Below are 27,903 nucleotides of genomic sequence, written 5' to 3'. Positions count from 1 at the left end.
TGACAGTCATCCAAAGTAGGAAATTCAACAATGCAGCTGTTGCATTTTGTCGTTAAATATTTACATGGTGTGGAGATAGAATTAGGCTACCCTAAGTTTGAGTTTTCTTGGAAATGTTCTCTTTCCCTCCTGAAAGTTGTGCTTAGTCGAAAAGAAGGGACTTTGGCCATTTGACCAACATTTCCAGATGCCCAGAGGCTTTTTTAGAGCACAACAGGTCCAATACACTCAGGATCATTATTGTTATAAATCCCATGAAGAAATAAAGGCATATTATATATGAACAAAAGCACAAATTGCTTTTAACAGGCACAAGTTTAGGAATGCCTCTGTGCTGTGGTCCAGTAGTCAGAGCAGCAAAACAATATCTGAGCCTGGAGTCTAGTTCTACTTCTGTGACAGGTTTTACCTTTCTGCCTCCATTTCCTCCACAAAACAAGGATAACCTTGATCCATCTTAAAATAAAGCTATCATTATTTGTTTGATCTGTAGAAGAGCCTACAAAAATGTCTTGGATGAGGTCCCTATTCACTAGATGCTGTACAAACACAGAACCACATGCTATTATAATGTGGGAGTGGCACACTATTAATAATACATTAGGACATTTTGAAACTATTAAGCAGAAGAGTTATTTTAAAATTCTTATTAATTTCCTCCATTTTAAAAAGAATGAAATTTGAACAAATAGGTAAGAAAGCTAATTGCAGAATACCAAAACATCCTTTTGGCTCTGTGAATACACAAATGCTGTGTTGGTTGCTCTGCCGGGTAAAGGAGAAGTAACCAGCAATGCTATGTTCTTTTACTGACTCTGCCACTGACTTTACCTCTAACCCTTTTCAAACCAGCTTATTTCACTGGGGTTCAACTTATTTATCACTCAGGTGGATATAGTATATCATGGGGACATAATATGGTTCAATTAAAGAAGACCCAGCCTAGAGACATTTTAACTGGGTTTGAGGGCAGGAGCGATTATTGCACTTGATAGACTTGGGAAGTGGGGGGAAATTATAATTTATTACTTATGTGCAAATTTGACATTATTGTTAACATATATTCCCCCAGAGCCTTGGATGGACATATTTTGGAAAAATCAAATCAATAAGTGATTTAATATCTGTCAAGTGCTTTGGGATCTTTATTTGAAACGAGTGTTAGAAGAGCAATATCTTACTCTCAGCTCCTTAATGTGCAAGCATGCCTTCTATTAATACTAGAACCCTTTGGAACCATTAGAGTTTATCAGCTAAATACATATTTTGGCACATTAACTAATTTTTGATTACCCAATTAGACTTTAACAGCTCCATCTATCATGTAAATTTTTCTTAATGTGCAGATTATGGACCCAATAGAACTTAATGGAGCTCCTTACAGTGTTCTGAGTCGATGCAGCTGGCACATGGACACTAAGGAAAGTATTTTCCTCCAAAGTGAGAATTACACACCTATCTTCCCACATTGCTAATGGGTGTTAAGGTCTAAGTCATCCCTGGGCACTGAGACAACACAAGAGGCCCAAATGTGGTCCAATTTATACCATTTTATATGTTGGCTCTCATACACCTGCACTGTTGCCATTCCATATCGAAAGTACATCTCCTACAGTCAATCGAGTTGCAACTACACAAATGGAAAACCAGGGCCATTTGATCTACACATTCCCTGTGGTAAACCGTGGTGGTCATGAGCAGGTTAGCTGGTGGATGGCCACAGCTGTGAGGAGCTGCTGGCGAAGTCTGCTTCCCTGTGGCTACATCTGGCAGTGCTGGAGACACTGCCTCCACGCCACGTGCTGCTGGGCACTTTCTCCCCCACCCCACTGTCTCTCGGAGGACAACATGCGGGCTGAACTCAGCACTGGGTCAGGACTTTTCCTCTCCCTCTTGCATGAGTACTGTGCCATTTATCTTGTTGAGTCTTCCCCAATATACTGCCGCAGCTCACGTCCCACTCCCCACATTCTTTGCCACTACCTGCCTATGGGATGGAATGCACTACACATTTCCTGACGAAAACACAGATACTTAAGAGCCACTGGAAGGAAGATCTCTGAGACAACAGCTACGGAGTAGATAACCTGAACAAAGCAGTTGGCAGAGATAAAAAATATTTAAGTAGGAAATCTGCGTCCCTTAGCCCAGAGGCTTAATGCACAGTATGGGTTTAATGCTAACCATGTTTGGCACAAGACTGAATACAGAACCTTTGGTCAGAACTAGCAAATAATTAACTATTAGAAATGAAATGCAGAGCTATAGTATAGATTCTGCTTCACTGGCTTTACACCTAGATCTGCCAAAATCTCACAGCTACGTGTGTAACAAACAGGGGATATCGGTGGGCTGTCAGACATCCTCTGCTGAAAACAGACCAAAACTACTGTCATTAGAAGTAAGGCAGATTAAAACCAAGAAAAATAAAGACAGACTGCATTCACACACACAAGAACAAATATTTTCCATGTTAAAGTAAACACTTATAAATTTATCTAATGCACTATTAATTAATTGAATTATTTTTTTAATCTCTCATTGCTCTTAGCCTATACAGTGAAGCTACTTTGAGCCGTTCTCTAGTTTCACTTTCTTTCTCTCTTCCACACAGGCTGCAAGCACAACACTGGAGTGTTTTTATATCATGAAAACACTTCATTTAGCATTCCTTTCCTGTAAGAAATTCCTTTTCTATTGGTTCTGCGAGAAGTCATTTTTAAAATCTTATTTGTTTCCTTACAATGCTTCTTTAATAAAGCGTGATTGCACCTCTTAAGGAAATAAGCTTTCCCTTTCTGCATGTGGTCTCACCCTGTCAGTGCTTTCATTATTTTCCTGCGCAAAGTTCTTCCCTGATGTCTTACTCGGAGCAGCACTCATTGTTCATGGGGAGCGCAGGTTCAGCCCGTCCTACTGTCACCGGCTTCTTTCAGATGATCCCTCTTCTCTGTCTGGAATGGATTTTGGAGGAGATCTACCTTGAAAATAGTTTAATGTCACTTCAAACAAACAAACAGACAGACAGACGTACATTGTAAGCGTTGCCTGGAAAAGTATTAATACTGCTGCTAAACGCAGAGATGGGGTTAATTTGTTTCTATATTCTGCCTGCATCCTGCCAGACAGCCTCCTGACTATCACTCAGAGAAATGTACTTCTTTTCGGAAGAGACAGTATGCAATGCTTTGCTTAAGGAAAAGGGAGATTTACCCTGCACCACGGTTCTCAAATGAGGTCCTTTTTCCTTGAGTACCAAATCTTGTTTCCCGTGACAGAGCTCAGAGAGCTCAACACAAAGGCAGTCGGTCCCAAAATCCTGGCATCAGGAGCTGCCGACCAACCCTGCGTGCTCTGCCTCTCCGAGGAACAGGCCCTGAGCAGGTGTATTTACATCATCAACTACGTCAGCAGTGGGAGAATAATGTGATTTTTATGTAAACGATGCTTGTAAAAAAGTCGTAACAACAAAAACCACACAGCAGCTACTGTTGAGAGAAGAAAATGAAACCTTTCTTAATCTAGCTGCATGTTTAGAGGTGTCCTCTGCTGTGATAACAATTTACTGCTCGTTGAATCCTGTGCTGCAAAAAGATCTCATATGTGGAGATCTCGCTCTTGGCTTTTTGTATAAAGTCTACTTTTCAGTCATCATTCTTACCTAATTTATTTTTCCATTTAATTTCTGGGAGCTGACCTTCCTGGAGGAAACTCCGGGTGCCTGAGCAGGTGTATTTCTTTTACTATGCTTTGGCTGCATGAAGAAAAACAAATGAAGGTATACATTTTTAATCACACATAGGGACATTTCAGCTATGCCAACCTGTGTTCCTTTTTTTTTGCTATTTATTTGCAGGCTGTGCTAAGACCTCTGTTGTTCTTCCAGCTACAATTTGCACCCATAAAATGTGTGCATGTTAACTTAGCAGCCACAAATTGGACACAGGTCACAGAATCTGTGCTGCCAGCTCCCGCTCTGCACAGCCATCCATGCAGCTCCAGGGACAAGACCAAGATTGGGCTTGCAGTTGTGCCAAACTGCGGGCACCAGTTGTTACACATCAGTTGTCCCATGAAAGGGAGGCTCCTCCTGGAAATCCCATGTATTGGAAATCCATTCCACAGTTACTACAGCTCTAAGATCAGCTGGAATGTTTGGCACACAGAGAGTGGCAGGAAACATTTTTAAAGTTTGCCCGATGCTTTCAGATTTGATATTGGGCACAAAGTACCAACCGCTTCTCAGTCCACAGGTTAAATGGAGTTCCAGAGGCTGTAACTAAAGTTATTACCTTCTGTGGTAGTTCTGCCCAATTTACACTATTCCTGCTGAACTAACTGGATCAAGAAGAAAAATATAAAAAACACTATAATTTCAGTGTTTAAGAGTGAGACTTCTGGGTTATAAGCATTACAGTACCTAAGTTTTCAACACTGGTTTTTTTTAATTAACTCAAAGCACTGTACATCAGGAGCTAGTACCATTATTTCTGTTTTATAGATGGGGAAATAAAACAGAGGAGATGAAATAACTCTCAATAGGGGTAAGAATCCTAAAATCAAATGTGAATAGCAAGAATTTCTACTGAAAAATAAACTTTATAAAAATAATTCAGGAATGGAAACATAATTCCCATAGAAATTAATACTCTGTTTTTCCAATGATTCTGCTGGAAACAACATTTCTAAAACTTTTTTTCCAACCCTTTTGGGAAATCCTTTGCTGTTTTTATTTATTTAACATCAGGAAAAACATTAAATGCAGAAGTAGTAGGTAACATCGCTTCATCTAGAGGAGAGCCCAGTAGATTGGAAGAGCATTGCCTGAGTGGAGGATCTCAGTGTCTCACTATGCCACATGCTCAATTCAAAGGCAATGGCAAATCATAAAAATGCCCAACTTACACAAAGTAATCCATTACACACATGGATTAGCAGCTAAACACTAGATGCAGTGATTCTGTTTCCCAGGCTCTGCCTCATAGTGCTAAACCACATTTTGCCTACCAACACCTCAAACAGAGTCCCATTCAGGGCTGAATTCACCAAAAAGGTGATAGTTCTCTTTTGAACTTCCTCCAAAGATAAACGACACACCACTCACAAAAACTCATGCACAAGTGGCTTAAAAACACGCTCCTTAGCTCCCTGCCTTAGTTGCCCTATGGATGCACACACCCATGGGCTCTGCTGGGCTGCTCTGGCTTGGCTGACTCTTGACTGCCTTTGGCCTTAGAGAGCTTGGCTTTCCCTTTGGAGGCTCCTGATGCCACCCTGGACTTTGCCAGTCTCCTTAGCCTTTGCCTTTTATCAGTTTAATGAATGTGCATGGACACACCACTCAGTTAATTTCTGTTTGTGGTAAAATATTGTCTGTTACTGTGTTGGACTTCACAGCTTTTCCTAAAGAGCTTTTCACTCTCCTCTCTCTCTCCTTTTATACATACCTTTGATCACACAGATTATTAGCAAGTTTGACAATTAAAGACTTATCACTGAGTAGGCAACTCAATGTCCATTTAGATGAAGTGGGGCAGTAACACCTTTCCAAAAGCACATCTTAGACTGGTGAATCTCACTGTACCAAGTAGCCTAAAATATGCAAAGCTTTGGTGATCTGGACCTCTTTGTCATCTTGGGCCTTGTGTTGCATCACTTAAGTGAAATTCTAAATTGTTGTGAAGGAGAACTTATTGAGGAAAAAGTGTTGATATATTCTTCCATGTAGAGACATCATAAGGCCTGGCTGTAGCATGAACATGCATCCTTACTGTGAAAAACAGCTGGCTTCACAAAGTTGTCTGTTCACAAACCTGTGCTTGGTTTGCAATACAATACCGATGATAGCTTTTTTCTTATTCAAAAGCACCTGTACTTGAAGTATCCATCCCACAAAACGCAGGATTTGGCTGGAGTCAAAGGAAGCATCTATATGCCTAAAAGTTGGAGAAGAATTTATTCATCTGCTGTAAACAGTAACTTTGAGAATATGGCTGCTTCCCAACCCTGAAATGTCTAAACCTGATATGTTTTTCAATTTCTGACTTGAAGATCCACAGAACCTTGGGGCTGCATCTCTACTCACAGCCCAGGTTATCTGTCTGCGAAAGACTGAACCATGTAGCATGTAACATGCACCAAAACCTATCTAGGAGCCATAAACTAGGGGACAACTTTGTAGAGTAGGGCTGATGGTTGGACTCGATGATCCCAAGGGTCTTTTCCAACCTGAATGATTCTATGATTCTAACTACCTCTGCCTAAGTCCCTAAGCAGCAATATCCATGGCATCAGGCTAAAGAGAGCACTCATCAGCAGAGTCAGAATTTGCTCCCATGCAGAAAACAACTCAGTACTGCTAGTGTCTAAAGGCATCCCCTTGTTCCTCCTGAGAGAACTTGTTTCATATAAAATAAAACTCAGAAACAATATCTTTCATCTGACGCTTTCCCTTCTCCCCAAGGCAGGAGGGTGCCCCAATCAGCACAGTCTATTCCTAGATATCCTCTGTGAAATGCCACGTCAGCACATAAATGCTAAGCACCATCACTGGACTGACCGGTAAGGTCTTTACTACCTCTGGAGTCAGGGACTTGGTCTGGGTGACCCATAATTACTTTTGAAGTTACTCTCTTTACTGTGGCATCTGCTGTACCATTTAAAATAAGTTTATGGGTAAAACACATAGAATGTAATTCTGAGTTAGACATTTTTCAATCTCATTTACATATCTTCCATCCTACCACATACCAGATATCACCTTTTATTTCTTGGATTATCATACAAAGTTCTTGAGTACTCAACATTTCCTTCACTGTTTTATCACAGTACACCATGTAGTCTTCAGGACATGAGGTGCTAACTACCACACCATGCACAATCGCAGTCTCAGTGTGGAATGTCTTGCTTTAATAGAGAAATAAAATGATATAAGGTCGTAAGCTAAGACTATCATAAAGTGCATTGCAGGTACCCTACACTTAAATACTCCCATGCCGCCTCTTAACTCCAAGTGAGGCAATTTGCGTAACGCCCATAGAAGTGACACAATTAATTCCCCTCCCTTAAATAATCCTACTCTTTCCTCTCTCTAATGTCTCTGTAAAAAGAATGTTTTCTAAAATAAAACAAATTTTTAGAAAACCATATCCTTAAAGTCCTTAACATTAGAACTATGGGAGTCTGAAAAGAAATTTAGAAAGTCCTTCTTTCATTGTGTTCAGATAACCACTGGAGAACCCTTTCTCTCTGAAATGGAGACCAAACCCCACAGCAGTATAATGAGCACTGTAAATACACTCAGTGGACTGCATGAAAGTGGCCTCAGCCATAAACAGCAACCTCAGCATCTTTCTGTTCATGTTTCCTGCTAAATACTTGCAAAGGAACCAACAACCTCCAAATTAGTCCTTAAGATTTGAACCTTTCTGTCCCAATAGTGCAGCGCTTCCACGTACTCATCAGTCTGGCATTTTGCACATCATTTGATAATAGGCTTAGGTGGAAGAGGGGCCATGGGCATCACCTGTACCTAAGAGGGAGTTACAATTAAAAAAAAAACTCAGTTTGAAACATCTCCCAGAGGGAAAGCATCTGCAGGTTTTAGGAGTATCACTTAATGCAAAATACTTACCATGTGCCCAAGAGCAGGGTGCTCTTGTAGTACAGTTAGAAAGTTGTAAATACACTATTATTCACGAGTCATATATTAAAAAAAACCACACAGAGAAAAACAGAAAACTACCTCTTTGTACTGAATTGTAGAAACCCAGCCTAAATAAACAGTACCATCATCTTCTGCAGGAAGAATTTCTGGTGTATCAAGCAAATTCTTCTCCAACTGGATCACTGCCTCTCAGTGTTTACTACAAATGTCAGCTACTACAGAAATAAAACCAAAATTTATTCTAGAAGAAATTAGGAAGCATTGTAAAAGTTACACTGGCATCCCAATGAGAGTTGTTTCACACATGGAGTCCCCTAATCAACAACTATTGGATAGTAAATATAATACCTGACATTTTCCTCAGCCAAATGGATGAGAAAAAGAAATTAGAGCATATTAAGAGTACATTCTCACTTACTACTAGACTTTAGATACAGGAACTTCATGGTAGTTACAAAGTTAAAGTCAACAGCAGGGTCATTACTTCTGGAAATGCAGTTATTCTCACTGTATAATTTATTATTAAGCAGTATAAACTATGCCTGGCATGTGCAATCACTAGTTCAAAACTATGTCCAAAACACAGGGATTTTATGGTATAAATAACATTGGTTCCACTACTGCCAGGGAAAGTTTTGCCACCAACTTCAGCCAGTGTAGCATCTGCCCTCAAATCTTGATAGAAATGAAGTTTCAGTAGTTTACCAAACCAGAGTGGATGCTGATTCTTTCCAAGGCCTTTTACTGGATAGAGTTTCTATTTCAGATGAGCAATCCATCTGTTTTACTTTTGACCCACTGGTAAGCAAACTGGGAACACGCCACCTTCTTACAGCCATGATTCTTAAACAGATCATCATCAAGTTACAGAAAAGGGCACTAGGAGTGCTGTTAAGATCTCTTGATAGCTTTTGCCCTCCTCTGTGCTTCCAGACAGGACCATCTACAGCTGTTTCTGAAAAATTTCTGACAAAAGAAATGCCACAACATCTGGAGTTGCCTTTTTCTGGTGTTTTGTTTTATCCACCTTAGAAGGTCATTCCTAATACTTAATCTGAATTTTGTTTGGTTCTGTTTAACAAATTACTTCCCACACCCTCCCATTTCTCACCATGGAGATGGAGAATAAATTACTGACTTTCTTTTCCACCAGTCTTTTGTATTCTTACAGTCGGTCACCATGTTCTCCCTCAGACATCTCTTTTTCAGGCTAAGCACCCCCAGTATCGTCAGTATTTCCTGACAGGTCACATTTCCTCGCTCTCATCTTATCACCCTCGTTGCTTTTCCTCTGGACTTTCTCCAAACTCTCTGTAGCTTACTTGGGGTGTGCTGCTCAAATCTGCACTTAAGAGTTATAGCAGAGCTCCTACCAAAGCCATGAGGAGCAGAAGTCACTCCATACTCTTGGGCTATATTTTGTATTACATGTTCAGCGCTTGCTACCAAGAAAAGATCTTAATTTCAATGTGAACATTTCTTCTGCCAGTTTCACAACTATCTTAATTAACTGGAACCTTTAACGTTGTAAGCAGCATTAAATTAGAAGAAGTCATACTTAATTGGTTATCTTCACTTAGTCTAAACCCCAAAATGACAGAACATTTCAGGGTTACTACTGGAAATATGTAAACACAGGCATGCACACACAGTCCAAGTACAATTAACAGAGACTTAATCTAATCTGTATTCAGATACGGATGTACAGAGATAAATAATCTACAGATATAATATAAACACCCACACACTGAGTAGGTCTGTAACTGAGAGGTTTATCTAAGTGATTAAGAATACCACAACTTTTCCAGTGCCAAAAAGAGGGGAAAAAAATAAATTAGATAGCTAAATATAACCACAGCTAAAATCCTATTCCCTTCTTTTTATAGTCCTGAGTCTAGATAAATGTATATGTGGAAGAGATCATATCTACTTTAGCACGTCACACTGCTGTTCCTCCTCCACGTAAACAGGTTCAACTCCTCTGAAGTCAGTCAAAACACATATATAATGTAAATAAGTGTGTGTGTATGTGTGTGTAAACCCAGGGTAAATGGGAGTAGAATAAGGCTGAGGTCTCACAGGTAGTTGTGATAATAGAAAATCAAGAAAACTAATATGCTGTAGTTACCTACTATGCAATAATTATCATGTAATTATACTGTAATTACAGTACCTGATTATTGATGTACTGTAAAATAAACTGTTATCAAGTTCTTCTACTGTTCACTTCTATTTACAGTCATCTCCGATAAAGACTAAGCCTCCCCAAAAATGCATGATAAAGCTTCTTATCACAGGTTTTAATGCCTCTAATAACTACTGTAATTCTGTGTGATTTAGTGCTTTGAATAATCCACCAGGATTTTTCTCTAGATCTTTAAAAGGATTGTAATGTGTACAGAGGTGTCGTAGTGATTAAATTTACAGGACACTTACCAAAACAGTGATAAGAAGGGATGTTTAATTAACACATGTACACGTTGTTCAACTGTACTATCATGCAAAAATAGAAAGACCGAAATGAGACCCCTATTTTCCTTTCAAAATGTTAAAAAAAATTAAACAAAGGATTATCCTCACTGTACAATATAGGAGCAGACATTCTGAGGGCAACGGCAAATCCAGGCAACACCTGAGAGTGGTACTAGCCTAGTGTTGCATACAGGGTAGAGCCAAGGTCCTGGTACCAGTCGGACATCCCGGAGAAAAAGGAAAAAGTAAGTCACATGTGACAGTACATGGAAATTCATTCACCAGCTGAGTCTGGAGATGTTGTTCCTTTGGCTAGTGGGTAGTTCAAGGACATTGCAGTTCTCTTCAGCTATAATGCCTGAAAATATCAATGCTTTTAGGGATCATTGATAAAAGTCATTGCAGAAAACCAGCTGAAGGTTACCTTATCAGATGTTTTTGAACTCCATGTCTTAGAAAGGCACACAGTCGCTCCAGAAAATCCCTTTTCCCTCCATCAGTAGATTTACTTAATAGCCAAGGCTATCCCTTATTTATATAACAGATAAGTAAATTTAAGTTAAGCAATGAAGCACCCCAGCAGACTAAACCTCAACAGAAAAGAGCAGCAGATTCAACCATATAGCGGGCAGTAGAATAGAACCTTTATCTCTCTAAGGACACTTTCCACTTTAACTTCTACTGACATTTTGTCCACTGTGATGCTGACAAAACAAAAGTGATAGAGAGATCTAAAGGTGTTATCATATGCGATCAAGAGACAAAAAAGAAAAGTCAAGAAGCTCATGCAACCCATATTCCCACTGGGGAAACAGCCTTTTTAATATTAGAATTGTTTGTACTTTGAAATGGAAATCCCAACATCTGCAAGTGCATGCAGCTGAAGTAGAGTTCACTCCCGGATGGGCAAATGCCAGGTAGTAACAGGGCATGAGAATGGGCTTTGGCTCCATGAATGGAAACACAAACATTTCCTTTGCAAAAATGATTCTTAATGATCTCAAAGGCCTCATGGTTTAGTATGGAGGATGAGTGCCACTGTTTTCTTTAGAATGAATCCCACGTATTTTGTATCACAGTCCTGGCACAGGGCTGCAAAGATGAAATCATTCCTTGACCATCATTGTGGGCACGCCTGCTCTGATCTGCAGTGCTATGCGGGGCCACACAAATACTGGAAATGGTGTAACTGCATTATTACTGTGCTCTGCACAGGCTTTTATACCCTGGTTCTCAGCAAGACTAATTATTCTAAAAGAAGCCTCATACTACAGCAATTATCCTGCTCCCAAAACCTGAGTTACATCATTTAGGACACTGTGCTTTGCCATTCAGGCACATCCATGCAGCTTTCTTTTACGCAGCAAAGGTTTTTACTGGGGGAAAAAAACCCGAACTTAAACAGGAACAAGCTCAGAGGTCATGAACAAGGCAGAACGCTTAAATATAACAAGAAGGCACTGAGAGCGTCAAAAATCATGTGCTCCTGAGTCTGTTTATTTACCTGGCACGCAGGACTGCTTACCTGCATAATCCTTTCTCTGCAGCAGGTGAAGGTGAAGGTGTGGGAACTTCCTTCTTCCTTTGCTGGCAGTATTAGCTGAGCAGCATAAAGAGGGAGACTACTGAAGGAATTTATTTCTCATCTCTGTCATCAATAAATTACTAAGGCAGCTTTCAGGACTCTCAGAGGGTGTTTGAAACATATACCCCCTTAGTGGGCTACTCTCTGGTTGGGCTCGCATACATGCTGCCGTCACATACCTACCATCTTGCACAAGGCTGCAGTCTTTCTATAGGAGAAGAACAGACTTTTTCAAAAAAATATACAACTTTCTGCTGTAACACAGCCTCCTATTCTGAGCTCCAAAGAAAGCTTGCACACCATTTTACATTCCAGAAGGAAAACTGCAGGCGTAAGACTCAAAGGTTACCATTCAAGAACAGGATCCTACATATATTACTAATATTATTACAAGTATAGAGCTTGTAGACAGAGGCCAAAACTCCCAAAGAAATGAACTAGTCATCCCCGTTACAGTTTGTGCTAAACATCTGAAGTAAATCAGTAATGCATACAAAACTTGCCTGACCATGGGACTGTCAATGAATCTGGAAATCAGTGCAAGTTCATCAAACGTTTGGTACATCATCCAGACCAACTTGCGGGTGAAACCAAAACGGATTTAAATCCAACTCTTCCCTTCCTGGGAAAGAATTTACAGTAGTAAACACTATTTAATATCCCTATTAAAAGGAAACATTGACAAATAAGAAAAAAATATTATCTACTCAGTGACTCAAAAATTAGCAGAGCAACCTTAGTCATTTTCACTATCTCCCATGAATTAATCAGACATTTTTCCAACATTTCCATATATGCCTGTTCTTTCCTTCTGTGACCAGCAAAACTACAAGCTACTCCTGAATGTGATAATCACATTTTTGTACGTTTCAGCATTAGACGGAGAACAATTAGATTTACAGCTGAGAAAAAAGAGGAGAGGGAGGAAAAAATAAGAAAGAGAGAAAGAGAGAAAGAGAGAAAGAGAGAAAGAGAGAAAGAGAGAAAGAGAGAAAGAGAGAAAGAGAGAAAGAGAGAAAGAGAGAAAGAGAGAAAGAGAGAAAGAGAGAAAGAAAGAAAAGCTGCCGCCTCTTCAGCCAAATGACTCAGAGATGGTACATCATCATCTTCAGACCTCAGAAACCAAATGATTCGTGAAATCTTCAGAAACATCGATGATGTAGCTAACTGCATGGAGGGTGGTTTTAATCTCGGGTAAAATGATCTGGTTTAACTACCCCTGAGTATTACTAAGCCATCCACCATCTTGAAGTTTATAATTTTAAAAAGTCCAATATTTATGTAAGCATATCCAGCTTGCTTTCCCTTAAAGAAACTTGCCTTACCTTTCTAATCCTCTCTCTGGTCTTTGCCTTGGTACAGAGACAGATGTCATAAAAGGCAACTGAATGTATTTCACCGGAGTATGTAGGCCATATCCTTCATTATTACAGAAACAAAAATATGCTTGTTTTGATCTAACTATGTGTATTTAAAGAATTACCAGCAGAACATAAAACGAAGCAGAGAGGTCTGTTTAAAGTCTGGGTGTTCCAGCTATTTTTACTGAAGCTGCCACGGATTTGAACGGGAGCATTGCACACTGAACGGCGAAAGGAAACTGCTCTCAGACCAGTGTTAACCCAGGGTTGTGTACAAATGAAGAGATGCTCATCCTGTGGAAGGCATATGAAAGCTGAATTGCATATGTTAAATTAAAGACATCTGCACTTTGGCAGAATTTGGACAATGACTCACTTATATTTAATTATGTAAAAATTTCAAACGGGGCAAACTCCACTGTAGTGACTCACATTAGTGCTACCACATGATCTTCTGATAACTACATCAGAATATAACTCATGTCTCTGCTGCACAGAGTTTCTACAGAAAGAATGACATATTACCTGACTAGCATTAAAAGGACTCCATGTTCCCAGCAATGACTAGTACATTAAGTAATGCTTCAGAAAGTAGAACATAGTACACCCAGGTTTTTTTTTTCCTTGACACAAAGCTACATATCCTCTAATGACAATAATTCAGTGTCATTCAAAAATCAATTTTCTGTTTGTGTTTTATTTCTTTAAAATTAGAGTTGTGGGGAAAGATTCCAGAAGTAGAAACTTACATCATTTCATTTTCCCAAGAATTATGGTGCTGCAGACCTCCTTAGGCTTCCAATCCAAGACGCTCCCATCCTGTCCTTACATGAGCGGCAAACACACCCTCAATACTTCAAGCACAAAACCTTCTGCCTAGGACTGGCAGTAAGGGTACCAGGCAGTTTCTCATGTTTTGCTTCACAGACATTCTTGGACTTCTCCCTGCTACCTCCTGCACTTTTTAACATAGGTTTCATCTACTTGGGATTGGTGTGGACTATCAGAATGAACTGATTATGTGACATGTCAGGCTAACAGGACTGATGACCTTGAAATGTCCGCTGTGAAGAAAAGATATCCTGCATTATTTGCCTCAGATTTTAAAAAGTAGCAAAACCTGTATTACTTCAATGTTGTTAAGAAAAAGGGGGATTCTTTGCTGAGCTGTATCAGGTCCTTTTTCAGAGCTCTGAGAGTTGTTTGTATCCTGGAGTACCACTGCTTTACCCTCCCATTAAACATTTGAAAAAGGGATGTCCACTACAAGGCTTTCTAAACACTGTTTTCAGGCTTACTGAAAATGCTGGCAGGACCCTTAAGTAACAAAGGGATATACAAAAGGCATTTTCACCACAAAAGGAATGTATTAATGCAACAAATACAGCCTTTGTTAATGCCAGATGCTGACTATAGGTGTGAATGAGGAGTATGATGAATGGGATGATGAGGAGAAAGCAATCTTAATTGTGCAATTAGTTATGTTTGTGCAATGTTTTGCATAACAATTATAGGCCACTGGTAGACTAGTGATCCAAAATGACAGCTTTCCAAAGGAGTTCAAAAACAGCTAGGAAAGCCACTGTACCTTTAGAGGCTAATGAAAAATGTAAATGATCTCAAGTGGCCTTTATATGGCTTAAGTGTGATATTGGGCTTGGATGCGCAAATGCGGTGTGCTTTCTCCAGCTGAGAGTGGTAAGAAGTAGCAAATGTAGAGGATAACCCGAGTGAATGCCCCCAGCCAGTTCAGTGCTAAAAGGTGTGGGAGTAAAGTCTGGCTTCTGAGGGACAGAGCTGGTAGGAAATGATTGAAGGTGTTGGGACCAGTGTGTGTAATGGGCTGGATCAAAAAACAATGAGCAAGAGAAGAGGATCCATAATATGTTCCTCTTCCTTCCTAGCATCTACCAAAGAGTAAAAAAAAAACACATCTGATTATTCTACATCCTCTCATTCCACCTTTCACTTATTTGCTTTTTCAAAGCACCATTTAACTTTTTTTTCTAAGGGTTCACATAAAAGTTAGATTTAAAATTGGAATCCGATTAAAGCTCGCTGTCATATCTATTCCTGAGGGTAGAGGTAAACTGCCCAGAATGTGATAACAACATGGGTGTTGAGTGATGATCTGCTCATAATCGACACATCTGAGCACACAAGAGTTCATTTCATCCTCGATATAACCCCAGGGATCCACACCAGTCACAGCTGGTGCAGAGAGGTATAAGACATACTGCCCCGTTCGCTCCATGATTACTCAGTTCATGGGTTAGCACCACTGGGGAGCAGGAGAGATGCCCTCACATGCCACTCAAAGGCGTTAAATTGGCACACATCATAGTCGCCCTGATCCTCCTCCCAGAGAAGAACTTAAGTCCTTTGGAACATGCTATCCACCAAGACAAAACTTGCCACTGACATTTAAATAGTAGGCTAATGAACGTGAAGGGAGAAAAAAGAAAAAAAAAAGAGTGGAGAGACAAGGTAAGACCTGTGTCTAAACCTTTATTTACACAGGATGCTTTTAGGTCAGACTTTCTGTTGCCTTTCAAACACAACACTAGAACACCCTGGGAATTCTGTTTTTAAATAGTCCGCTCATCCTTCACTCCAATAAACAGTAAGCATATAGTGCCTAAGTCAAGCTGTTTAGCAAAGACATTTACCGCTGCACAGAAACTCAGCCCCTGTGGTGCAGAAGAGCACAGCAGCAAGCTATAACCCAGCTCTCAGCCAAGGGGATGGAGAACATATCAGAACCAAAGAACAGGGCAGAGATCATTTTGGTATACTCCGGCAAAAGCATCCACCCAGTTCATTGGCTTTAATATTTTGACTTGAAGTGGGAATAGCTTTTTTAAAGGCTATTTTGTCCCGTGTGAGAAGACTGCACTGCATGCTGTTTGTAGAGAAGCCTTAAATCACAGCTGAACTCCTACAGATTATTTACTAATGCGGACTGATATTGAATATACAACTTGAGGCAGAACCACAGAGAGCAGGATTGTATGTACACAGAACTAAGCTTCACGTTCAGTCACATATCTTCCAACTGACTGCAAGCATCTCTACAGTAAATATCCAAGGCTCAAACACCCCTTGGAAATTCATTAGTAAGCACGGCAAACAACAGTCCCGAAAATAGCATATTTCCATTCAGTGCAATGAGACATACCCCACTATATTATCTGTTCAAAGAGGGAAGGCAATCCTCTTCTAAACCTAGCTTCTCATGAACCTGAATCCAATCACACATTCCCTTTATAACAGCTGTCTCTTGGTGCTGCTCTACAAAATCTACATTGTATCCCCACCACCTTAAAGGTCAGCTGTGATATTTCAATAAATAGAGAAACCGTGGTTTCCTTAAACCACTTGTATTTCTCTTGCTGCAGTCATTTTGGCTCTCTTCTATTGGTCTTGCTTAGCTCACTTTCATATGAATGTCAGATTTTGCATTTGCTGTGTGCTGTCATCTAGACTCCCGCTGTAAAACAGTTTGTTTTTCCCCCAGTTGGTGCACCAGATTAGCAACCCCCCTCTCTCTCCTCCAGAACAGAATGTAATTAAAGATCATGGGAAAAAAACACACACACACTAGTCATAAAGTTAGAGAATTTCAGGTTTGGTTCTGCTTTCCAATTTTACATGCTCCACTTCACTTCTGTATATAGAGAAATATAAATGGCTTTGGTCACTGGATATCTATTAACTCCTTGTGCATCAGATCCTGTGAGGCAGAGATGACAGCAAGATCCACAGCAGCTTATGAGAAAAGGCCCGTGACTTGCAGAATCACACCCAACTCACCAAAAATGAAGCCTTTTGCCCAAATGGTTCTCTCTCCGCTTACTGCACAATGGTTATGAAACATAAGCCAGAATTGTCTCTGTGTTCATAGTGTACAGGGAGAAGTTTCATGATCTAGGTGAAATTTTTCATCTGAGAGGCCTGCTAGGATAATTATTTGATAGTCTCGAAGCAGAAGAACCACTTGGGTCTGCAAAGGCCAGTGCTGGAGGTGCAGTGGCACAGATGGTTAATGCAGAGGCTGTTCTGTACATCCCCACATCAGCAGTGGCACCTCCACCTCAGGTTTTCTGTTGGTAGGTTGGAAACAACTGAGACCTTACTGTCTTTGACTGGGGGGCCGAATGTCACCAGAAGGAAAATTAACTGCTTCGTAATTAAAAAAAAAATAAAAATGCCTAAACTGCTTCTACAGCAGGGATAAAAATATCATCAAATTGACATTCCTCGTCACAAGAGTAAGCAAGAGGCAACTGTTGATCTTCAGTGTCTCCTGAAAGGAAAAACTCATCAGGTGATCTTCCACTGTGAAGGCAGGTGGTGGTGGGGAGGCAACTCAGGATCTACATCCCAAGGTCTACCACGGCTAAATCATATTCCTGATTGTCTCCTTTTTTAAAAGGAGACAGAAGGTAACAAGTCACTGAGAAAGAATATATGTTCATGGCACATCATGTGACACATAGTATCACACAGACAGAATTTATGACTTGCCCAACCTGTGCAACATTGTCTCTGGCAGATTTCTTGGAAATAAACCCAGATACTGTGATGTTTACTTAACTACAAAATTCCTCCCTCTCCCTCAGATAGGGAAGAAAGTAGATGTTCACCTTTACTGATGTTCTACTGTAATTATTTTTTATTGCAATTCTCCTCCATTAGTTAGAGGATCATAATGGAATAAATAGAAAAATGAGCTCAAGCCTGAGTATTCTGCATTGTAATCTAAATTAAACTAGTATTACAAATTTGTTTACATATCTCAGTTGAGCTATGCAGTTTCAAAAGTTACTTGCTGAACGTAAACATGTCTCCTGATGCTACATTACCCACTACATGCAGTAAAATATATTCTAATGTAATACAATAAAACTGAAAAACCAATAAATGTTCCTATTTATTGAGAAATTGGACAAAAAATAGCTTATTGTCAGTTTTTAAAGACTGAAAATCAATAGATGATGAAAGGTTGTATTTTTTTGTTACCATTAGACTGTTGACTCTAGCAATAAGTGAGATATGGATTACAACTGGGGGAGTAAAGAACTTGTGAGATATACAATTTGGAGCTTCTTGGGTTTTTTAGAAACTTAATTCCCAGTATTTGTGCAGCAGCAGCCATCTTGGCATCACTGTTAATGGGCCCCGAGAGCATAGCTCCTCCATTTTGTTGACAAAGCCAGCTTTAAGTATCTTCCTGTCTTTAAGAGCATTTCTAAATTAAGGGGGCTCTTAATCAGACTTGCATCTGCTAAGGATCATGAGTAAAGGAGATCCAGCTTTCACATATATTCACATCCTGACAGTCAAAAAAAAAAGTAATCCTCAAACAATGTAACAAAATTCCAGCTATTGCAGTTCCACCTCTCATTGCCTGGATTGAGTCCACCCATCTGAGCTGCAGAGTGGGTTCCCCAGGTCTGGCCCCAATGCCCTGCAGAGTCCTCACATAACAACAAACACAGCCCAACGCCAGACAGAAATTAGGTTAAATTGGATGTTCATTTTGCGAAGACCTTTAGTTCTCACGCGTTTCTGAGCCTGCTGTCCTTCCTCACACGTGTAAGTTTTTCAACATCTGGGCCCTGAGTGCAGAGGTCCCATTTGAGTCTGCCATATACACGTGGCTGAGTTTTACCCTAAAGATACGGGTGAAGTCTGGAAAACACAGATTTTAAGCACCTGTTTTCCCAGTACAATTTATGCATGGGAGTCAGTTTAAAACCCGAATTTCTATATTCATTAAACAAAAAGCGCACAACCGTGCAGAGACTGGGAAGGCATTCTTGTCTCACAGTGCAAACACGTTAGAATGGAATACTACAAAAATATGCAGTGATAAAAACCACCAAGCTAAACATAAACACTGCATCCAGAGTCCTTAAATAGTGATCTATGCCAACGTTTTTCTAAGTGAACCAGTAGGTATGACCATTACATATAAACCCAAATATAGACGTTCTACCCTGACTGTATTTCTAAATTCTGGAATAGAGTTTGAAAGGATGCCAATTATAATAGGGAGTTAGGGCTGCTTTTAGGATTTATATTCTCTTTGTACATTTCATAATCGTACAGCAGCTCAAATCTTGCTAGATGGGGCTAACACAGTAAAAGCCTATACTGTCTTCAGATAATGCAGATGTACTTCCCAGTAAAAGTGGACAGTGACCACTGGGCCTGAATGTGACAGAAAGTTGGTAAAGCCAGCTGACCTGCTTATGCAGTACTTGATTTTGCAAGTGCACAGAGGTGCACAGTTAGAAGTCTACAGAAAAAAAATGTCCCAAGACCTTAAATGAGCTGACAGTGTGCAGAAATGGCCATCCTACTGCTGGTCCTAGTCCTGCAGTTCCATAAGGTAAAACTTTTGCTTCAAACTGAAGACAGCACAGAGATCGCTAATTTTCATATCACGGTTTCCTTCTATTTTCCCAGGTAGAAAGCTAGCTATTTCTAAAAAGGGGGCTGTTACCACATACGCATAATCACATACCAAAAAAAGATTCATGTTGTTCCTGTAAGCTTTTGCTTAAGTATACCATGGAAAATAACTTTGATGAAATAATTTGCCCAGAGCACTGCTTGTCTGGAAGATTTCTATAATTTAACTGCAGTTCTGTAAATAATTTGGTGATAGACAGGCCATCAGCATAATTTGGTGCTAGACCCATGCAACATTAAGGAAATGGCCAGCAGGCCAAAAATTAAATCTCAACTGGGTCCTAGTATGTACAACACACATTAAAAAACAGTCCAAATCTATTCTTTTTTTGGAATCTCTTGCTCAGTTTAAAGGAAACAATTGAATTTTGCTTTGGGGATTAACACAAAGAAATGTCATTCTTCCCAGTGAGGAAAAGATCACCCACATATGGTTAATCCTGCAGACCTCCGTAAAGACGTATTTTTGCGTGATAACATCCCAAACTACTGTCACAGCACAATTACATAGCATAGCATTTTGTACTGCTGCTGAACTACCAGTAACTTTCACCAAAGTCTCTCAGTTCTCCTGTGTTGTTGCCCTGTAAAATAGAAAAAGCTATTGCCCTGATTTTTAGTCAAGCCTTATCTGAGACTGAAAGATAAGAGGTACAAAATTGTATGCATGGTACATTGCACCTTTAATCATCTACCTACCTGAAATACTCAAGCAAGCAGTTAGACATCTAAATGTTCCAAGCACAGGCTTAAAATAAATGAGCTTTGTAGTACATGACTGTATCCACATTATTTGAAAACTGGCGTTCACATCTCTTCTCAATCTAAGTATCACTTCATCCACAGGCAGATCAGAAACTCAGTCAGTAGAAGGGCCAAGACCAGGCCTAAGATTTAGTACTTCAGCTGAAAAAAGGGAGAACGAATGACTGCAGGATGTTTCCCATTCATGCTTCATGTCTGGACAAACATTTTTCCATCAGAAATGTCCACAAACAGCATTGCCTTCCTGCATCATCAGATTGTAAATCAAGATATGCTCTGGAAGCCTTCTATGATTTTTATTAAATGAGAAGGAAATGACAGAGGAAATAATATACAAAACAAGTCAACAAATCCATCCCTCTCAGCTCTACTGAAAAAAGGCCTCAAGAAGCAGACACATTTATACTTCTTTTTCAATGGCAAAACAGAGAAGGAGGCGAAGTAGATGGGTTAAAAGCCAGTAAAAAGTAGTATAAAAAAAGCCCACCAGGTATTGTTGCAAGAACCTCTAGATAAGCATCTTAAATCAGGGTAAATTACACACCTCATGCTGGTGACTCGGTCATGGGAAATTATGAAGCTACGTGATGTCTCATTTGTTGTGCTGAAAACAAATGTAAATAAATTACTGAGAGAATCTCATTTACATTTAGAAATTCATCCCGATGCATGACATGACTGCTGATGTTTTTTTAAATGACACTTTGAGAAGAAGTGCCACTATTAAAAACAGATCATAGCCACCTTAGCGAGAGTCTGCGCACGTGTGCGTGCACGTGTGTGTGCATATGTGCATGAGCATGTAAAAGCAGATGTTCTAGAGAGATCTTTTGGATCACTGAGAAAAAGGCTTTCTTTTACTGTTTCGGAACCAAAATGGTGGCATCAGAAAACAAACCCATCAATCTGTATTCTTCTGTGTATTTTTCCCCCTCCAGAGTGGGGAACAGAAAGACAATGTTATGGATTGGCTGCTGCCAGTACAACAGAAAGTGCAAATACTAAAATCATAGGAACAGAAAATAGTGTGGCACGTCTCTCCATCATCAAGTGTAATAAAACTTCCCCTTAAATACACACACAAAAAGCCTTTCGCTAAGCTTTTATCTCCCCCCTCCAAGTCTCACATTTTAAGCTGTCACTGAAACAATTGAGAAGGATATCCAGGAAGCCATAAGATGGAGAGCAAGTTGAACCGTGGTGAGCTAAGCAGCATACATTCAGGCAAATATCCAAATGCTTTAGGAGCTGTCATTCTCCATCCCGCGTGGGAAGGCTGCAAAGAGACGGACTTGTTCGTATCATGATTGCTCTTATTATTACAGCAGTGAAAACACTGCATACTAATGGATGTGTTTTCAGAAAGACGACTGTTAGACGGTTTTTTAGACTCTGACTGACTGTCTGGGCTTCAGATTCTGATATCTCCTATCCCTTTCTTTGCTTCCCAAACAGAACTCTAAAAAAAGTTTGTAACGTGAGGGTGAAATAAAACATATTTCCAAATGGGGACATGACAGTGTTCTACAACTCCACATACGGCAGCATATTTACATAAGCCTGCATAGGTCAGAGAGTTTATTTGTTAAGGGACAAATAAGCAGGCCATGAAATAATTATTTTTCATTGTGCCCTGCCAAACCTATCCAGCCAAAGGCTAAATTGAGCTGCTATTGTGATTATTTGAACTGTGGAGCCAAAAGTCTTCACTGCAAAGCATCCCAGCTGTCCTAAATTTTATTCTGATGGCTAGTTTTCACGCTAGCTTGAAACTTGCCAAAAATACTCCACAAAATAGGCAGGCGGAAGGCTTGCTTTATCCAGACCTACATCAATTACTGATTTAGAGCTGTTCTGAGAACTTGATTATTAACAAATCACTTCCCGAAATTGTTATGACAAGATTCACATATGCAAATGGCAAGCTGCTCATATGTACACAGCTAGCAAAAGAAATTAATACAAAGGTTCCCAGATTTATTTATGGTTATTTCCTATTGTGCTTTACTGCAAATTAGCCACTAAAATATTAAAAGAAAGGGGAGAGATCCAGCTGCAGCACCACAGCTTTGACATACGGCGACATGGGAACACCCAGGCCATAACTGCTCAACATGCTTCTGCCTTCACCCACCTCCCGGTGGAAAAGGATCTACCAGTGCCTTCTGGCATCAGAGGAAGCAAAACCACCACGGTAGTTCCCAAGCTGCAAATTTGGCCAGCACACCAAGAAGCAGGTAAGATTACCCCGAGAACCTCTCAGATCACAGGCTTGGGAGGATATTTCATACTTTAAACAAGGTTGACAGCAGAAGAGGGGGAACAACAAACATGGGTTTTTTTAAACTTCATGCTTCAAATCTTAAATTAATCCCTAATAATGAAAGATTAGGATGAGAACATGTAGAGAGAAGATTATCCCATGTCTGCCCATTGTGAGAGTCTTACAACTCTCCTTGAGGCGCCTGGGATTGGTCATTGCTGGAGACAGAACAGGAGGCTAGAAGGATCTGGGGAGCAATTCATTTCATACTTTCTACATTTTTGTTTAAATAACTAAGACACAAATGAAAGACAATAAGGCTAATTGTTTTGAAGACAGAAGACTTACAAATAAATGAAGCCCATCATTTGGTATCAGGTACATCATTCGGTACCGCATTCCCGATGAGACAAGTGCACCTCGCTGCAGCTGCCCTCCTTCTCCTCCACACCTCCTACTATTTTTTATCCTGTTTGTAATTTCACTGTAATATCCTCAGGGCAGCAACCACTCCACATTTACACATGAATTAGAACAACACCTCGCACAATGGCATACCAGTCCTGATTGGACCTGGATTGCTCCTGGGAATGCTGCTGGGAATGCTACTATAAAAAGAGCTCATAAATGTATAGAGTACAGCACAGTAACACACACACACATACCTTTTATCACAGTTAACATCACCGGAGTGTTAACTCTTTGTCTTCCCAATAAAACTGCAGATAGTTACATTTATTTCTAAGATCCAAGATGGCTGCAGGATGCATAGCTAAGATCCAGCACACCTTCACCAGCACACTCTGTGAAGTCAGGTGTTTACTACAGATGTATGTATTTACTATTTAATAAAATGACAGAAATGTTATAGAGTCTTGTTATAGATGTAGAGGCATAAGGTTGAATCTTGCTTAGGATTTGGACAGAAGCTACGTGATCCAGCTATGACCTGGGGACATTCAGGCTGAGAAACCAAAGGAACCCACATCAGTGTCAGTCACATCATCCCTTTGCACCCGTTACAGACGTACTGTGTCTTAACCCAGTTAGCCCAAATTCCCTTTCAATTTCCTTCCTTCCTTGGGAAAGACTTTTGACCTTTGAGCTAATATTTTAATATATTCAGGAATTTGAAATTTTGCATATAATAAGTTATTTTTTGGTACTTCAGATATAAACAACTCCAATACAAAATCTTAACTTTGGTATTCAGTCATTTTATTTTTAACTGAAAATATAATAAATAGAAAGACTTGAAATTTTTTATCAACATATTTCCATTTTTCATAACAATTTTGACACATCAATTATTTTGTAGGACTTTTTTTCCTGAAGGACTATGAATAGCCAATGTGGTTCACAAAGAGCAAAAGAAAAAGGGAGTACATGCAGGTAGGGTAGGAAATCATTCAATTACTTGAGTACATGCATAAATTCAGGCACCCAAGTCTCCTTTAAGGTCAAGTTCCATGTTGTAGTCACTCATTCCAATATTTAATATCTAAAAAAATAGAAGAAATAGCCAAAATGTAAAATACAGAAAAAAATCTTAATCAGAAGAAAATGGCCACTTTGCTAGGCCTGTATTCTGAGTTTGTATGCCACCAGAAGTTCACCTTAAAAATCTACCATATAGACTACAGCTGTTAGGAATTGTATTAATCTCTCTCAGAATAAAATAAAAAATGTATGAATGATTTTTTGTTGACTACCAGTTGATGGACCTCTTATTTCTTAGACTAAAAACTCTACACAATCAAATTCTGTAGAAAATCCAAGATCATAATTCCTTTTTCTCTGGCTCCTTAGTAGCACTACAGGGCCTTCATGTGCTTTTCCATATAACCTTACGCTCAATGCAAGTTTTGTCCTTGACATAAATATGGAAAGTTTTTGTCTTACAGAAACATGACCCTCCTTGTTGGACATTCTCGGTCTGAGCACTTCAGTTCCTCTATGAACTTCCCGCAACTCATGACTTAACTCTCGTTTCTTTCGCCCAGAGCACCTGTGGCTCTAACCAAACCAAACTCTACCTAGTGTCACACTTCCAGTCCAGAGAAAAGATCATTGAGGAATGATCTTTTTACTTCTACAAGGATTGTAAGAGACCGTGGTCTATATGGAATAAGGTATCGATGACCCTGCACGCACTCAGTCATAGTCAGATGTGTGACAAAGTCCAATGAAATCCTACTAGGGAGTAATACAAATGACAGCGCTTAAAGAATACAGTTAGTTCCTAATTAAACAGCAATAAATCTGCTCAGAACTTACAGAATTTATCACCAGAACAGGAATCTCAAGACCTTTCAGAAGAGTCTCATTTTAACAGACCTGTTGTCCACTGAACCAACAACTCTGTTGCTTACAGACAAGATATTTCACCAACTTAAGTACTATTAAAAGATGATTATGCACTGAGCTTTCCTGAAATTGTATAACATTTGCATGGTATAACACATACTCTTACTCGTTCACTGCAGTCTGATTCAAAGTGCTATAAATATGTTTGCCCTTTCTGCTAAGCCCGCCTAAGGGATTAGCAACCCCCCAAAAGTTCAGTTGAATATTAACTGCATTAACTTTGCAGACTGTAACATACTGTTACACTCAAACAGCCTACGGTGCAGTATGGATGACTTGTTTCTTGCTTAATAAAAAATGTTTTCATGCAAAGCCCTATTGCTAGAAAAAAGAATTTGCTCTGTCAAAGGGGGTGACCTCTTCCATTTAACTTCATGAAGCAAACAAATAAAAGGAAGATCTTTACAGAGATGTCCAGAGAAATGATTATCATTTTGTCTGTCAAACCAGATGGACTTCCCTTGGCAACACAGCACCAGCTCCACTCTACATTAGAAATTAAGTCAGTTCACCATGAAAAAACCCTGTGAAATACAGTAGCAAAGTGTCACCTACTGTAGTAGTGTGAAGTTAAAAACTAGGAAAGAAGTATGACTGTTTGCTTACTTATTTTGTTAATTAAGTTGTGCTTTGCGTGCCAGCTCCCATAAAAACCACATGTGCCAAAAGACTTTCCAGCACAAAGTTATACAGTAGACAAATAAAAAGAACAGGAAATGTTTAAAAGCTGGAAGACGGAGAGTTGACAGAAGTGTAAAAGGGAGCTGACTTGAGAGCTAATGCCAAAAGTCAAGGAAGAGCAGGTTCTTAAACCTCCTAAGTAAAAAGCTCCCAGGTAGAGACAGAGGGTAACTGGCAGTATCTGATCAAAAGATGAAGAAAGGGAAGGAGAAAAAGTAAAATGAGAATGGCTGGGACAAGTTTCTGAAGGTTACAAGGTATAAAGTGGGACCAGTAGAGTTGCTTGAAGTACCCAGTAGATTGTTAAAGTACTTACAAAGATTAAAAAACCCTCTTTCATTATAATCGCAGTAATACAAAAATGTAGAACATGTCTATTATCTGCTGAACATAGAAATTGCATAATACCTTTTCTTTGCTTTAAAAAAAAAAATAGATGAAACAAACCTTCTCTATGTTGCTGTGGGAACATGCAACAACTCTCAAAAAGACCTCGATACTGAACGCTGCAATGAAACCTTTCTCATTCGGTCTTCAAGGATCACATATGTATCAGTTTGTAAACACGTACTCTCCCATACACAGAGTCTTGGGTGTAATCAGAAACTAAATCAAAACTTTAAACATTAGAAACCGTATTTCTCCATAATACTGTACATTTACTTGCTTCTGCCATTCACCATGACCATTATTTTGTCTAGAATTGGAGACCAACAATAGATGTTCGTAAATACACAAGAACTTAAACTGCAGAGAGCCTCAGACCACAGCATTAAACTGGAATTAAAGCTTTACAGGAAAAGAGAAATGTTTCACTCCCTGCAATTGCCTCCCTCCCTTACACTCGCACACTGCACACCTGCTACCCACTGGCCAGATGGGACTGAATTCTCCTGAATCAGATCTTGGATTTTTAAGTTCAGCTTGAGTTCAATTGGATTTCAAGACATCAAAATATATTTCACATTTTAAAAAATCATTTCACATTTAAAAAATGACATCGGTGTCCAGGAACTCCTAGTTTCAGTGTTTGCACAATTAGATACATATTAAAGCGGGATTATTGCCCCAAATGTACTAATACAAATAAATAAAATACAGCTTTGCAACAACATTTAATTTAATTACATATGTTCACCTAATGCATTAAATCCAGAAACAAACTGATTTGATATCATCAGCATGTTAAACAAGATTGGGAATTTAGCTAATCTGTAGTGACCGGTAATGTTTTTTTAAAAGTCCATAAAGGCAATTTAGCAGCCGAAACTCACTTAAATGTTGTAGGAACTAGCCCTTAATGCACAGGTATCATAAAATATTAACACATGTTAAGAAAAAAACTGGGAAGCATTATATTCCTAGAGAATTTGCTAAGCTTGCATAACGCCAAATTTATCATCAATAAAGTTTCTTCAGTTAAGAGACCTCTACCCTGCACTTCAGGAGGAGGTGTCTCTCTCTCTCTACTTCAGCAGCACAGCTCCACTGAGTCCCTGTTTCCTGCACTTCAGCGGGCTGCTCACAACTGGCAAAGTCACATTTTTAATTGGGACCAGCCTCTGAACAAGTCTTTCTCCACCTTTTCCATCAGTCCTGAAACTGATTTGAGACTTGCAGGGGGTTAAAAAGTTGTCAGCCAGCAGCAAAACGTTCTCCGCAGAGACCGTGGGCATCTGGAAGCTGCTGCCAGTGGTGTTCCGCCAGCGCCATATCTGGCAAGCACCAAGGCGCAGAAATGCAAGTCCTCCTTGCTTGGCCAGCCTTGGACTGACCTTTAGTCGTAACGGGGAACAGGAGTTTTGTTAGTGAACACAGAGTTCTGGTCTACACATTTTTTAAATTGATTATTTTATTGATGTAAAGTGCCCAGGTGCCCTCATGACAGTCACTAATATAGATTTTGAAAATAAAATTAATTAAGGGCCAGTCTGGACCACCTTTACTGTCATCATGTAGTACCCTTTTCTACAAGTAACAATGCTATCAACCAGTGAGCACAAGTATAGTGTTTGTAGAGTATTTCATTACATCTCAAAACACTTGACTATGGAGGTCAAGATCACTGTCACCTATCTATGCGCGCGCGCACACACACACACACACACACACTCACTCACTCTTCTCTCCTACCTTCCAAAAGGGGAACTGAAGCTCAGAAAACTTAACCAACAAAAGTCCGTGGCCGGAGTGCCAGCTGTGCCGCACGGGGCTCCGTCCCTCCAGACCGCAGCGAGAGCATGGCACGGCGCGAGCCTGAGCG

General features: G+C 39.7%; 1 protein-coding gene across 10 annotated transcripts in view; it reads right to left on the bottom strand.

Moving 5' to 3' along the window:
* ESRRG (estrogen related receptor gamma) overlaps positions 1–27,903 on the bottom strand; it is a 408,226-nt gene that overhangs the window by 325,112 nt on the left and 55,211 nt on the right. Inside the window, exon 1 of one of the 10 annotated variants that reach the window (XM_074817910.1) lies at positions 27,774–27,791. The exons of the other annotated variants lie outside the window; for them this stretch is intronic. The gene's annotated coding sequence lies outside the window, so the exon portion shown is untranslated. Of the gene's footprint in view, positions 1–27,773; positions 27,792–27,903 lie in introns of those variants that run through there. 10 annotated transcript variants of the gene reach the window in all.

Source organism: Strix aluco, chromosome 3, assembly GCF_031877795.1.
Source record: "Strix aluco isolate bStrAlu1 chromosome 3, bStrAlu1.hap1, whole genome shotgun sequence".
In the NCBI taxonomy this organism is placed as follows: Eukaryota; Metazoa; Chordata; class Aves; order Strigiformes; family Strigidae; genus Strix; species Strix aluco.
This window is presented reverse-complemented; position numbering and strand designations above follow the sequence as displayed.